General features: G+C 39.2%; 1 protein-coding gene across 4 annotated transcripts in view; it reads right to left on the bottom strand.

Annotated features, from left to right (window-relative positions):
* The window catches only part of FUT9 (fucosyltransferase 9), a 263707-nt gene that overhangs the window by 220294 nt on the left and 28172 nt on the right, over window positions 1-15241 (bottom strand). The window lies entirely within an intron of this gene.

The following is a 15241-nucleotide window of genomic DNA, read 5'->3' on the forward strand; positions in this document are numbered from 1 at the left end:
CGATTGCTTCACTCTGGCATAACAGACTATACTTTCTATTCCCCACCTCACAAAGTGTATTCATGGATCAATTTGTTCCTGATCTCGCATAGACATCTTCAAGCAGTAACGGCCATTTCCAAAGGGAATATCCCGTGGCAGGGGTGGACTGACCATTTGGAAACTCGTGCACTGCCGGAGGGCCCGGGGTCAGTAGGGGGCCCCATGAGATGCCCCTGGTACGTTTTTCATAGGCTTTTTTGAATTTGGGCAAGGACACAGAAGCCCCATGATCCCCTATTGCCCGGGGGCCCCATGAGTTGTCATTCCGTCCCTGTCCCATGGTTGCACCATGCGGTCATAAAGTTACAATACTCCCTGTCCGATGCCCCTGATTCTAAGAGATCGTCTTGGAGACTTAATGAAAGTCTGCTCCAGGACCCTGTGGCTCTGGCGGATGTTGTATGCGAGCTGGAGGCACACTTTCCCACTAATGACACACCCGGCTGTGAATCGTTTGGGAAGCACATAAAGGTGCTATTTGAGGGGTTCTTATTAAACATGGAACTCACATCAAGAAACAATGGGAGGAACAGTTGAACACCTTACTGACAGCCATCCACAAACTGGAATCACACCATAAACACGATCCATCCCAAGCTGTAGAAAGGAAACTGTTACTCCACAGGAAACAAGTGACAGATCTCCTATGCTTTAGAGCTAAACATGTTGATGCATCTTCTATGAGTCTGGCAATAAATGTGGCCAGCTCTTAGCACGGTCCCTACAAGATCAGAGAGCTGCGACTTACATATCTCACATAACACGGGCTGATGGTCAACACTACCCAAACATATTTCTCACACATTCGGAGAATTTTACTCCTCATTATACAATCTACACCCCATGTCTGCTTCACCAGATCAAGTTGAGGATTATCTAATGCCTCCTACAGTTTGTCAAGAGTTAGAGGCTCCCATTACAATGGACGAGCTGTGCGTGGCAGTTGCTCTGGTCAAATTGGGTAAGGCCCCAAGCCCGGATGGCTTTACTGCTCAATACTATAAACTGCTACTTCCCTGTCTCGGCCCTTATATGCTCAAGATATTTAAAGCTTTAGGAGATTCAGCATCCTTTCCCTTCCCTGAAAGGTCATATTACAGTTCTAGCAAAAGAGGGGAAGGATCCTTCATTTTGTGGTAGGTACCGACTAATTTCCCTTTTAAATATTGATCTGAAACTTTTTATTAAGATAGTGGCCACCAGATTACATTTGCCACAGCTGAACTGGGAGACACGAGATAATGCTATTAGGGTTCTTAACCTGATTCATATGGTCAGTCAGACCAATATCCCTTGTCTTTTTCTGGGTACAGATGCCAAAAAAGCATTTGAACGGGTGAATTTTCAGTTTATGTAGGCAGTATTGCGACACATTGGCCTTGGGAACAAAATGTTTAGGTGGCTTTCCAGCGCTTGCACCACACCAACAGCCACAGTTAAAGTGAATGGTGTTCTTTTGGATCCCTTCCCTATTACTAATAGCACTAGGCAGGGGTGTTCCTCTTTCACCCCTGCTCTTTGCTCTTACTCTGGAGCCTTTCCTCTGCACTGTTGGAAGGAATCCAGACATCCGGGGGATAAATATAGGAGATGCTCAATAAAAAGTCTCTGCTTACGTGGACAACATGCTATTTTCTTTAACCAACCCCGGAATCTCACTCCTTAACTTATTACATGAGTTCCAGTGCTATGGGTCCCTGGCCCTTCTCAAAATAAACTTTGCAAATTGGAAGTGATGGGAGTCACCATGCCGCAACTTCTTATGAGATCTCTACAACTGAGTTTTAATTTCAAATGGACTAATGTGGCATTGAAATATTTGGGTACTAATATTCCACCTAGACTTTCCTACACATTACTTTAAACTTTCGGGCACTTCTGGGTCAGGTCTGTGCTCTACTAGAGAAGTGGCGTAGAGGTCTTCATTCTTGGTTTGAGCAACGTAACATTATTAAAATGAGTATCTTACCCAAATTTTTATATTTATTTCAAGCCCTACCGATCCATATCCCATCCACATTCTTTAAACAAGCTCACTTTTTAGTCTTAGAATTTATCTAGCTGAATAAAAGGTCTCAAATCCGTCCGTCGGTCTGGCTGTTCCTGACCTACAAAGATATTATCAGGCTACCCACCTAGGACGCATAATAGATTGGTGCCGTCATAAGGACACTAAAATATGGACTCATATTGAACAAGACCAAAGTCGAATTCTTCTCCAACAAGCAGTGTGGTGTCAAGTCTCTTTACCTTCTACGTTCAAATCCCACCCACTGATTGGTACAACATCACTCATGCTCATTGTTATTCTTGACTACCTCCATATCCCCAGGAAGTTCTTCCCTATTTCCAATTATAAGTAACCCACACTTTCTGTCAGGATCTCTTTACCTTCTACGTTCAAATCCCACCCACTGATTGGTACAACATCACTCATGCTCATTGTTATTCTTGACTACATCCATATCCCCAGGAAGTTCTTCCCTATTTCCAATTATAAGTAACCCACGCTTTCTGTCAGGATGTGTAGAGGACGCCTTCTGGTCCTGTCTTCATTCTGGTCATTTTCCAGCCTCCCACTTCCTGGACGCAGGATCTTGGCCCTCCAATCAAACCTCGATGGATTTGAATGGATTATATCATCTTGACTTCTGGAAGGCCTTACAGCTCCATAAATATCTTCATTCTTTACCACCTGCTCAAATCTTTCAGCGTAGCCAGACTACATTAGAAGAATACTGCTCTGACAAAGGCACTCTGCCTCACACCCTCTCAAAATTATACTCCCTTATGATTTCACCTCTGGACGACTTCTCCGTACCCTATTTGGGGAAATGGGAATCTGAATTGGGAAGGACATTTTCAGAAACTCAAAAATTTAACATAGTTCGCTTTGCATTGAAATCATCTCTTTGTACTAAGATTCAGGAAAATAATTTTAAGATCCTATCGAGGTGGTACCATACGCCATCGGTTCTCCACAAATTCTTTCCGGCAACTACAGATAAATACTGGCATTGTAATTCGGAGAGGGGGACACTCCTCCATGTATTTTGGTCCTGCCCAAGGTTGAGACACTACTGGCAAGAGGTCCATCAGATTGTTAAAAAATTTACAGATTATCCGGGCCCTGATGATCCTGCGTTCTTTCTGCTTCATGTCACCAACATTCCAGCTAATGTTAACAAAAACGTTCAATTCTATGATATCTTCTGAACGCTGTCAAATCCTGTATATCCCTTAGATGGAAGGATCCACAACCTCCATCTGTTGGACTCTGGCTCCAAATGGTAAAGGAGCTAAATGACCAACATGAGGTGTATTCCGAAACATGGACCTTGTGGAACATGTTTATTTTTTTGGAGGAGGGGAAAAATCCTTCTCAAAAGTGGATCATTCCATTGTCTAGATTTTGATTACAATTAGCTGTGCTACCAGACATGGTCATTTGACATAATAATTTACTATCATCCCTTTTACGCTGTCCTTGCCATTGCCTAACCCCCTTCTTCCCCTCCCCTTTACTTCTATCCCCCCTTTTTTTCTTTTTCTTTTTTTTGTTGTCTCTCTCTCTTTATTCCTCTTTCTCTTCCCTCTGTCTTCTCTTTTCTATGCTTTCTTTCTTATATCTTGGAAAAAGTTACAGCAGTGTCATCCGGGATTTTTTCTTCCCATGTTGGTTACAATTTAATGTTTGTGTATTCTAATATACCTGACAACACCTGCATGATTCTATTATGTTCATCTTCTTTTATGACTTACCTATACTATTTTTTTAACCATTTGTGTAATATTTTCTATGGATGGAAACTGATGTATTTAAAATAAAGACTTTGAAAAAAAAAAAGTGAAGCTGTTTTTATACTTTCTCAAATCTTTCTACTAGAAGTAGATTGAACACACATAACCAAATCTAATATATACATATTTTTCAGTGTACAAAGGAGGGCAAAAGACAGAGCCATAAAATATCACCATATGACCAGATTTTCTTTCCTGTTCAATATGAAGCAGAGTAATTTTCAACCTATAAATGGGCTCATTATCAGCTCTGCCTGATAATTTAATGGCCACTTTAAAGCTCTATCATTTTGAGAAATGTTCTTACTGATTCATGCTGTGCAACAGAAGTGATTTAATTCAAGAACCAAGTTCTGAGAAGGATGTTTAGGCATGACAGAATCTTGCCTACTCATAGATCAGAGTTTCACATACCTGGTAAATTTCAGTTGAGATCAGGCATTATAGGAACAAATGCTCAATTGCTGGATCTTAAATAGTGCTTTGCAGTCCTTGTAAGACATGTATGTGTTCCTGGGTTACAGAATACTGGTTTGGGCATAGGTAATTGAAGCAAAATTATTGTAGCTGTCATAGAATTCATAGTAAAGGTGATATTCTTTTGTTAATGAACCTTAATGGAATATTAAAATGGTTTTTGATCATTTCAAATTGAATGTTAGGCATGCAAAAGGGAAAATTTACAGTTTATAAATTCCCATCACCTAGAGAGTTAATAGATTTTCACATTTCATATTCTCAAGTCTATAATCTTAAATATCATGTAATACATAGGAAGCAGCAATGAACTAAGAATTCACACTGAAAAGTGGTTGAACTTTATTGACATGACTCTCTAAGCAATATATGGAAAGAACAAATAAGTTGATATAATAACCAGAACAGTTGTGTTCAGTGCTAGTTCCTAGCTGTCCAGTCTACTGAGGTTCTACTGTATGGTACACAATAAAACTAGCACATGGATAATCAAAGTTGAAAGTCAAGTGTCAGAAAAGAAATGTTGACCATTACCAAGGTCATTACCAAGATAGGGTTAAAAAGTGACAGGATTGAAAGAGGGATTGTAAGAAATATGAGAGAGGCTCATCCTGACATGCAAGACCCAAGAGTGGCTTGTATTCCCAATAGTGGAGATGGATTGAACAGAAATGGTTAATTTGGAGAAGCATTGTATTGAAAGACAAAAGTAGTATAGAGTTGAAAGTAGTGATGCAAGTGAAAACGAAGTACATGAGGCAAACACATGACTGAGGAATGAAAAGGGTTGACAAACACATCAAGAGTGTGATAACCGCAGAATGAAGAGCCCAACAAAAACCATGAAATGCGCTGAATATTAAATCACTAAAGCGCTTGGACAACAAAATAGATTAATAGACCACAGCTAGGCTGCAAGTGGAAGTCTAACACAATGATCAGCAGAGGCTCATGGAAAATGACATACATAAAGGGAATATGTAGGGGATTCATACCTCATAATATAGCCTCTTATGCACAGAGTAGGAACATCCAGGTGCATGCATACTCAGATCATTGGCTCCTGCTGCTGTCAATCAAATGCAATGAGGAGGAAGTGGGGGGTGGGACTAGGGGGCCAGGATTGCTGTAGGGGGACTTAAGAAGAGGAGGATCAGGCCCGCTCTGTACAAAACCACTGCACAGAGCAGGTGAGAATAACATGTTTGTTATTTTAATTTTAAAAAACTACTTTAGTAACACTTTAAGAGCATAGAATTTGATACCCCAAATATCATGAGTATTTTAAAAATATTTTCTATAATGTAATAAATATATTTTTTACAAATGTTCGTGTTTTGGTACCCTAAAACTCCCATGTGATATTTGTTTCCATTTAAAATTAGTTAACATTACAAAAAAATCAAGTATTTTAAGTGCTCACTGAGTGTTTTTATTCCCATAAATTACTTTTTTCATTGACTTGCAAGGTGCCTTTTACCTTGCTAGAATAACCTATTCAGTAGAGGCAAATCCTGAGCGCAGCAGCTCCTTCTTCCTTCCACATCATAGCCCTCTCTCTTTCTGAGAGTGTCTTATTACTCTCTGTGAAGGTCGAGCATGTCCACCCCCCCCCCCACCTCTCCATATAACATTTATGTAACTGTGAAAGGGAATACTATATAGTAGAATTTGAGTGATAGCTCTGATTCTGCTCACATTATATCCAAGATGGCACCACTCAGCAGCATTCTCAGGGCTTTTAAATGTCTGCACTGGGGAGCCTTTTACTGGTAAATAATATGCATAAAATACTTTGAATGCACATACAGTATAATCTCATGGAAAGAGTTTTGTTAAAAGTAATGGTCTGGTGACAGTGTCTCTTGAAGTAAGAAATTGCAAAGCTAGAAAACACAATGCTTGCACTGAATTCCAAATAGAATATACAGTAGAGACAATGTAATATTTAGTACAGGCATCCTCTATCAGGACTTGTACAACTTGCATTATATTATTACTGCTGGTGCTTACACATCACTGTTCTTGGAGCTGTTTACTGATTAAGCTTGATAGTGCTGTTACTCTTCAGCTAAAAGAAGTTGAATGAAAAGAGGAGAAACATAACAAATTTAAAATGTAATATTTACGGCTGTAAAATAATTATTAGGATCTTGCCATACTTTGTCTAGTAGCAGCCATGTGCACCAAACTGGCAGACAACAAGAGATGATGTGAAATAAACCCAATGTAACACAGAATCAGGAATTTATAGGAACTGTCATTGGATTGGTGCAATTTTCAAGTTCATATAACACCACGTCTATTAAAAAACCTAAAAACTGCTGAATGTAAAAGTTGAAGATTTGCTATGTTATAGTGAACATCGAGAAGAAACCTAAAAATTTACCTTTTCTTTTGAATTTCATTCCATGTATTTTTTCATGTTTGACCTGGACATAAAAGGAATAATCTAAATACACTGTATCCTTGGTAAAACTGGGCTGTGCAAAATTTGGTGCCAATCTGGATATAAACCAATTAGTTTCAAGGTTTTACTGCTTAATTGAACAAGCCGAAAATAGAAGCCTATTGGCTACCATGCACAGCTGCACCAGATTCTGAGTGCACCAGTTTTAGTAAATCTACTGCACTGTGTAAATGCAACCTGAAAATATTGTTTTCAGGTTGTATTTACCCAGGAGGCACTATACTTCTGCAGATCAGAACCCAGCTGTCAAATGAATAGTTTGTCCTGGGTATTCTGTTGGACAGTGTAACCACTGTGGGGAAGGCAACCGGGTGTACAATGTACATCTAAGGTCTAGGAACAGTGACCTGGGCAGGCACGAGTCCCCCTAGAAGCCTTGAGCCATGGGCAGACACCCTAATTACCCCAAAAGGGATCCACCACTGCATGAATATTTTGGATTGGAATATGTGTGGGGGGCATGCATATAGTTCCAATTATGACTAAATCTGGCAGGACCTCAAATCAACTGGATTGGGACAACACAAATGTCAGTTTTATGATAACCTTTTTGATAAACTCTCTTGTCAGTACTAAACCACAGAAGACATTTGTCCTAAGAAACTTATTTTTTCCTTTCTATATTTGGTAATAATGTACATTTTTCAATGTATTTTGGCTTCTGTCTTGCTGCATATATCTACAGGTCATAAGAATATCTGGGACATATTTCAGTACAGCATTTAATATGATATATATGCAAAACTACTATGAAGGCTATAATATTGTAAAATATAGACAATCTGCTGCCTGCTGACAATGATGGTTATGAATACAGCTAGTGCAGAATGCAGCAGACATGTTACTCACCTTCCTTTTCACTGCTGAATCACCCCAATTTCTCTCTCCCTACACAGGCTTCCAATCAAATATCAGAATATCATTTAAAATTACCCTACTTACTTTTAAAGCCCTAAATTGCTTGACTGAATTGCTATCTGACTGAATGTCTGGTTATCCTTACTCCCACATGCTATTCTTCTTAGAGAATGGGAAATTACACATGGCCAGGGACACCTTATCATAACACCCAGAAATACTATGGATCACTGCTGGCATTGGTAGACATCAGGTGACTGCAATGTTTTATACCTAAAGCTAAGTACTGATAAAGTAGAGGACAATAAACATAACTTGGTACTTCACATTGCTGCCTTGCAAGTCCAAGTGTCTGATTGTTTCCTTTTGTATGGCCATCAAACAAGAAGTTTTGTTAAATACTAAAAACATGCTTATTTCCAATTCATTTAATAACCCTTAAACCACATTCAACATGACATTTGAATTAGCATAACGACTGCTAGTTTTGCATACTTTACAATTACTTAATATGAGATTACACTGTTAAAATCAAATTAGTTCAACTACAGTTCCAAGTAGTGAGATTTAGAAGGTAGTATGCCAGAAAATAAAATCACATACTTTGAAAGCAAATCAGTAAAATAAGAGGCATACATAGCATACTATTATTCGCTGAATTGATAAACCAAATCACTTGAGACATTAGCAGAAATATGGAATGCTTCGTCACTGTATCTTTTTAGGATTCCAGTCTAATGATTTGCTTTGAGTAATAAGAAAGACACAGCCTGAGCACCTAGTCATAGCACATATCACACATATCAAACAGCTTGCCAAAGAACATTAGTAATAACATTGGATACATGGTATTGCAGTAATGTAAGGCAGCCAAAACTAGAACAATAAAACAGAATCAGAACCTGACTGCAAGACTTAGAGCTCCATTAGCAGAATTACAACCAGAGTTTAACAAGAATCAGTACTCTGTTTCTAGAATCAGGATCTAAATGATATATTTTCACTGATGTAACGGCATCATTTTGTTTTAATAGGCAACAAAAGAGGAACAATTTTATTGGGTGGGGAAAGATTAGAACTACTGTCATTTTTTTTTAATTTACTATCTGTGACCCTTCTGGAGAGATTTTATCTAATAAAAAATATACTTATTCCTTATTTAGCCAAAAACATCATAGAGGATGCAATTCTTGCGCCTTACTTGTCCATGGTGTAAAAAGTGGGATCTCTGAAGGTTACCACAGTGAGGCAGCATATCCTCTCTGTTAAGCCTAGTACATCGGGCGACATCGGCCAGTTCAATAGAAACCAGCCAACATTCGGCCTGTATGTATGGCAGCCGATCTTACAGAACCCCCTGTCAGAACATAGCACAGCAGGGGAGATCTATGTACTAACATTGAATACTTAGCACAGCTTCTCCTGAGCTGTCAAGTTTTTTTGTTCGTTCAGCCCCCCGGTGGGCTGAACTAAAAAAAAGCTAGTAATGTGTATTAGGCTTTAGAGTACTGGCTTCCTTATTGGGAGAATATGCTGTTTACTCTGCTAGTAATGAATAGGTAGGTCGCCCTTTAGACCAAATTTTTAACAATTTACTGGTTTTCCGAGCAATTAGAATATATTAAGCATATTAAGCATATAAAATATTGTGGTGCCTAAATAACCAAACTGTATTACACATTGCCCGCATTAAATTAGTCAAAGAAGTTGTCAGCTGCCCCTAAAAAGTGAAACACACTTGAACAATAAAATACGTAAATAGGTAGGCACTATACCAATTTCCATGTGAAAAATAAAAAAACATAAGGATAACGTCATTATTCAGATGATGTTCCTATACAAAAATCATATGTAGTGAACATTATAGTGACAGTCCCATGAAGATGTAGTCCCATAGACCAAAACGGTGTTCTTTGACCATGTGCAAACAATAAGTGGATGGCTCGCTCATCAGATAAAAATTACCCCGGTTAAGGTGGTCAGATACGCTTTATTATCATAGATGTTGACGACCAACAGCAGGATCTCCTGCATCAAATCTCCCAGTCTCCTAATAGGGATATGGATCCTAGGAATCACGGATAACTGCCCCCCGGTTGGATGGTAATATACTTCTGAGTATGTCAATAGTAGATAGATTCGAGAATCTCCTCAAAATGAAGGTAGTGCTCCAATTAGCTCAAATAAACCACTATTTAAATGTATTCTAAGTGTAGGATTTATTAAAAATAGGCATAACAAGTAAACAAGTAAACAACCGGCACCTGTTTATGCAGCTTGTATGGATGTAAATATTGTACCAATAATATGGCAGGCGTGCGCTCTAAATCTCGCTTTCGATAGGCTGGATTTGACGTCACGGGAACCCAGAAGTGACGGGATCACATTTCTACATACATTTTGCTTGGTGCCTGGTGAAAATTATTTAAGATGTTGTTCCACCCTTCAACCCTATTCTAAGATCAATAAAAGCTCATCCTTGAATGTAATAGGTCTAAACTATCAAACAGAGTATGGAGTATGAGCTCTCTTCATAGGTGAATGGAAACTGCGGGACCCATGGATCAACCTGGAAAAAAGATACCGACAGTACCAAGGAGGCTGCACAGCTGAAATCCTATTGGATAAGGAACAGGTAAGTATAGAACTTGCAGGAGAGTGGTGCTTGGGTTAAAAACCATAAACACGCGCCCCCTACACGGAAATGCAAAATCGCGTATATGTACATGCACACCAGTGCCACTCTGTAGCAGTATATCTGCTGTAGGGCGGTCAGGAAGCAGTTAAGGGCCAATTCACACCACAAAAATGCATTCCGGATGCATTCTGGATACATTTTTGCTCACAGTTCACACCACACTCCATTTCGGGGCAGTTTTGATGCAGTTTGCTATGTTCCAGTGCAGTTCTGTGCAGAAAAATTGCAGCATGTTCTAATTTTTTTTCTGCACCAGAGACTGACTGGAACTAACTGCACTGGTGTGAACTAGGGCCATTGGAATACGCGGAAAACACTGTGCATGTATTTTTGATGCAGAAAGAAAACACACTGGACTGCATCTAGTATGAACTAGCCCTCAGGCTTTTGAAAATTTACAGGATTTCCATGTTGCTCTGGACCCCTTTGTTTATAGGCTTTTGACCAGGTATAACTTGTCAAACACTCCATAACTACTGCACAATGGTTCATTTCTTCCTCTATAAGCACACAACTCTTCCAGATCAACTCATTTTCTAGTATGTATGAAATCAGAAATTCTCACTGCAAGACCTCAGGAGAGATTGCAACACCTTAGAGGGGTGTGGACTCCATTTAGAATGCAATCTAGCAAGGAGGATCTCCACCTCCCTGTTTACTCTGAGGTCCTGGTAATTCCTATATCTGTTCTCCATTTGTCTTTCTCTTTTTACTCTATCCTTTCCTCCTAAAGCATTAAAATGATTTAACTGCTTGCCTGTAGAGAGGGATAATGTTCACCTTTCCTTTAGGTGATGAATAGCAACCTTCTTCCACAGCACAGCACAGCACAGCTATGTGTATTTTTAAATGATTTTTTTAAAATGTAATATCCAGTGCTCATTATATAGTGTGGGCTAGTCAATCATTACCCTTATGTTCCCCTTCCTGTACATTTCATAATGAGGTCCACATTTTATTGTATTAGCTCATATTATTTATATTGCTAGTAAAATCAGTAAACAGAACACAACTAGTGCTGCTACAGTTAAAAGGAAGCAACATGGCAGTTTTAGAAAATTAGATGGTTACATTCAAATATGTTAAAGTACAAAGATATGTGTTAACATTATGTTACAAAAGCACTGGTATAGCAGTTATAAAGGTAACATCAATTTTACTTCCCTTAAAGCAGATCTTCACCCTCATGAGACACTGCCCTCCTATCCACCCCTCCTCCCCTCCGCTAGCAGAATAGGGTTGTATTTTGTATGGCCCCATCCACCCTTGCACGTGATTCACCTTTGCCTCCTGGGATATACATATCACATATCCCAGGAGGCAAAGGGTTTCATTCAGAAAAGAGGAGGGGGATGTGCCGGCTGAACCAGCAAGAACCGGAAAGTCTCTTGATGATGTGATCATCAATATGGTGGTATGAGACTGAAAGGTGACAGAGAACAAGAGGATCTCAGCGGGACTGGATGCTCTGGGTGGTGAGTATTGAAAACCTATACAATGGACCACCTGGTAAGCAGGGGGTGGTGTGAAAAAAAAACGGAAATGGTGGGCGAAGATCTGCATCACATTTATCATCACATTAACTCACTGCATCTGCAAAATATGTTCTTTGTCAAAGACCATGACGTGTAGATAATGTATTTGTGTAAATCAAGCATGTCTACCAGAATCTGCCTTTATATGAGTCCCCTGTAGTGTCCTGCCCAGCAACATTCAGATTGGGAGATTGAGTGTCACTGCTCGAACAGTGTTCAGCACCCAAAGATCATAAAGGGCTATCAGTCTCATGCTTACAGGAGGGAAGGAAACATGAATGACTTCACAGTTGTGCTGCTGCTCCTTCAGTACCATTCAGTCAACTAGCTGAATGAGGAGAGGTAACTATCTACAGTAGCCTTTTTTTTCTATCAACGACCATCAGATAGGGTAGAATCATTGACAAGGTACCTGCAGCTATAGCAGATGGTAGGACAAATTCAAAGCACATATACTAACGTATATGAGATTATGAATTGTTCTTGGCATTGGCCTTTAGATACAGTATATTTAAAAAGTAAATTGCTAGTGCTCATGTAAAGAGTGATGTATTAATTCTTTGTTCTGCCTGTGTGGGGGTAAGGTAATAGCAGCTGAAATGATAACAAGCATTTGAGAGGGATGAGAGCTCAGTTGATGGGATTGCTAAATAATGTATCTGAACTACAAATGGTGAAATCTGCTTTAATAATACCTTTTCATGTTTCGCACATTGCAAACTGCCTAAAGGTGTTTTTGCAAAGTCATCTAGGTAAAATGGAACTTAATAAACATTCTTTAAAATGCAAACTACATTAAAATATAAGAATACAAAAACTTTAACATACCATTTTACATAAAAGCATGTTTTGTACCTAAATGAAAGTGTTCTGGCTGCACATAACGAAAATTCTAACCACACACTGACTTTCAATGTCATTGACCTGGTGATTTAATTATGGTACAAATTTTGAGCAAACAATATCCTTTGTCACGAATTCCTAATCATGGCAAACATTTACTGAAATGTCTAAATGAATGCAGAATATTCAGTAAAAGAACCAGTCAGTGCAGTACCTAAGATAATAAACAAGATGTAATTAGAGGGAGCATAATATATTTAAAAGATGTGCTTTGTAAACTTTCAAAATTCATTGTGTTAACTATATAAGCTAGTGTTGACTCATTTGATGTAGGATAGCAATCTTTAGTACCAAACAACATAGCTTCAGCAGTGTAGCCACTAAATGAAAGGCTTCAATACATGATACATGCTTAGCAGGGTATAGTGTCCCCAACTTACTGGCATGTTGTGCCCAGGTCTGGAGACACTTCTGTGCTTGGTCTTGTAACTTGTGATCTTATATCATATGACTAATCACAGGGTATGTATGTGGATAGTAAATCTGTCTTAGGAACCCAGATGCATCTAAAAATGCAGCACCATGTGATTTCCCCACAGTTCCCGCACCCACAAACATGCAGCATTTTTAGATATGTGGAGGTGCCATTCAGAATGTATGAATGGCAGGCAGGCACATTTTAAAACAGTAGCATGTTTTGACTGTGGGTGGTTGCAGGTGTGGGAATCACTGCAAGACCAACCACCATCTGCATAGATGTGTACTGAGGCTAAATCCCATTCCTTCTCCTAGCTAAACATTAAAGCAGTGATTCTTAACCTTCCTAATGCCGCGACCCTTTAATACAGTTCCTCATGTTGTGGTGACCCCAACCATAAAATTATTTACCCAGTAATTATAATTCATGAAGTGTCATTTTACCTCCAATACTGCTGCTTTCAACTAAGTAGCTGCTTTTAACAGAGTAGCTGCTTTCAACACAGCAGCTGCTTTCTACACAGTAGCTGCTCTTTACACATCGGAAATATGTGTTTTCCGATGGTCTTAGGCGACCCCTGTGAAAGGGTCGTTCGACCCCCAAAGGGGTCGCGACCCACAGGTTGAGAACCACTGCATTAAAGTATATATGAATCCTTACTTTGTAAAACAAAACCCCCTTCAGTTTTTAAATAGAAAGGCAACACATTTGTGTATATGTACAAAATGAATAAATGAAAACCTTTTTTTAATAAGTGATCACATTTCCCCTGTTATCAGCTGCATAAAGGGCTTAGAGAGCTGGGGTGGAGAAGCAGCAGTAAAACAATCTTCCCAGTGAATGGCTGTTTGTGTAAGGAGGGGTGCATGTCAGCACACGACTTGGCCATTGGAGGACAGGCAGGCTGTTGTCCCAGCAGAGACAGAAAACTGATCACGCCTGGACGATTGTACTACTATGCCTAGTGTGGACAATTTGAAACAGGAAAGTGGGAACACTGGCAGGCTCACTAGGGATTTCACACAAAGGAAGCAATACAAAGAAAACAGGATACTTTTTTCATATTAGTACATGGTACAGCACACACATCAGGAATATGAAATGTTGGGGTAACATATTCTTTAACCACTTGCCCTTTGGAAGATTACCCCCCTTAATGACCAGGCCATTTTTTGCTATTCGGCACTGCACTATTTCAACTGGTAATTGCGCAGTCATGCAATGCTGTACCCAAATGAAATTTATGTCCTTTTTCACTCAAATAGAACTTCTTTTGGTGGTATTTAACCACCTCCCGTCCGGCCGTTGTATATAAACGGCCAGACAGTGGCAGTGCAAGGGCGGGTGGTCATTTATAAACAGCCTCTCTGCCCCCTGCTTGTGCGTGCTCCCTGAGAGCACACAGCACCGTGATCTGGTGCCCACTGTGTCCTCCAGACACAGTGGAACACCGATCGTCATTTGGGACCTCTGTGAGAGGTCCCAATCATATGATCACTGATTGGCTAATGTCACTTCTGACATCATTGCTTACTACGTGTGAAATCTGTGAATGATCACAGAGGTCACATGGTACAAGGCTATTCACAACAGCCTTGAACCATGTGACAAGCTGTGACCAATCACAGCTCACACGGTATTTCTCAATGGCTGCAGGAATGCAGCCAGAGAGAAGGAGAAATGATTGTTTTTACAGCCTTTATGGGTGTAAAAGCAATCAAGTGTAAAAAAAAATCAAAAAATCTTCATCACCCCCCACAAGTAGTACAGTGTCACCATGTACTGCTAAGGTGACAGTATGTAGAAAAAAACTAAACAAAAAAATAATAATATAAAAAAAAGAAAATGTAAAAAATAGTAAAACAATTATAATTTTTGGTTATACACTAATTTGGGTTATTTTTTTTATTTTTTTTACTAAAAAGATAACTGAATACATTTTGGCCAAGATTTATGATTAAATATTATTTATTTGCAAAATTTTATAAGAAAAACACTTTTTTTTCAAAATTTTTGGACTTTTTCATTTATATAGCAAA

This window comes from Staurois parvus, unplaced genomic scaffold, assembly GCF_062004578.1.
Source record: "Staurois parvus isolate SC_StPar_1 unplaced genomic scaffold, SC_StPar_1.0 ptg000048l, whole genome shotgun sequence".
NCBI classification, from domain to species: Eukaryota; Metazoa; Chordata; class Amphibia; order Anura; family Ranidae; genus Staurois; species Staurois parvus.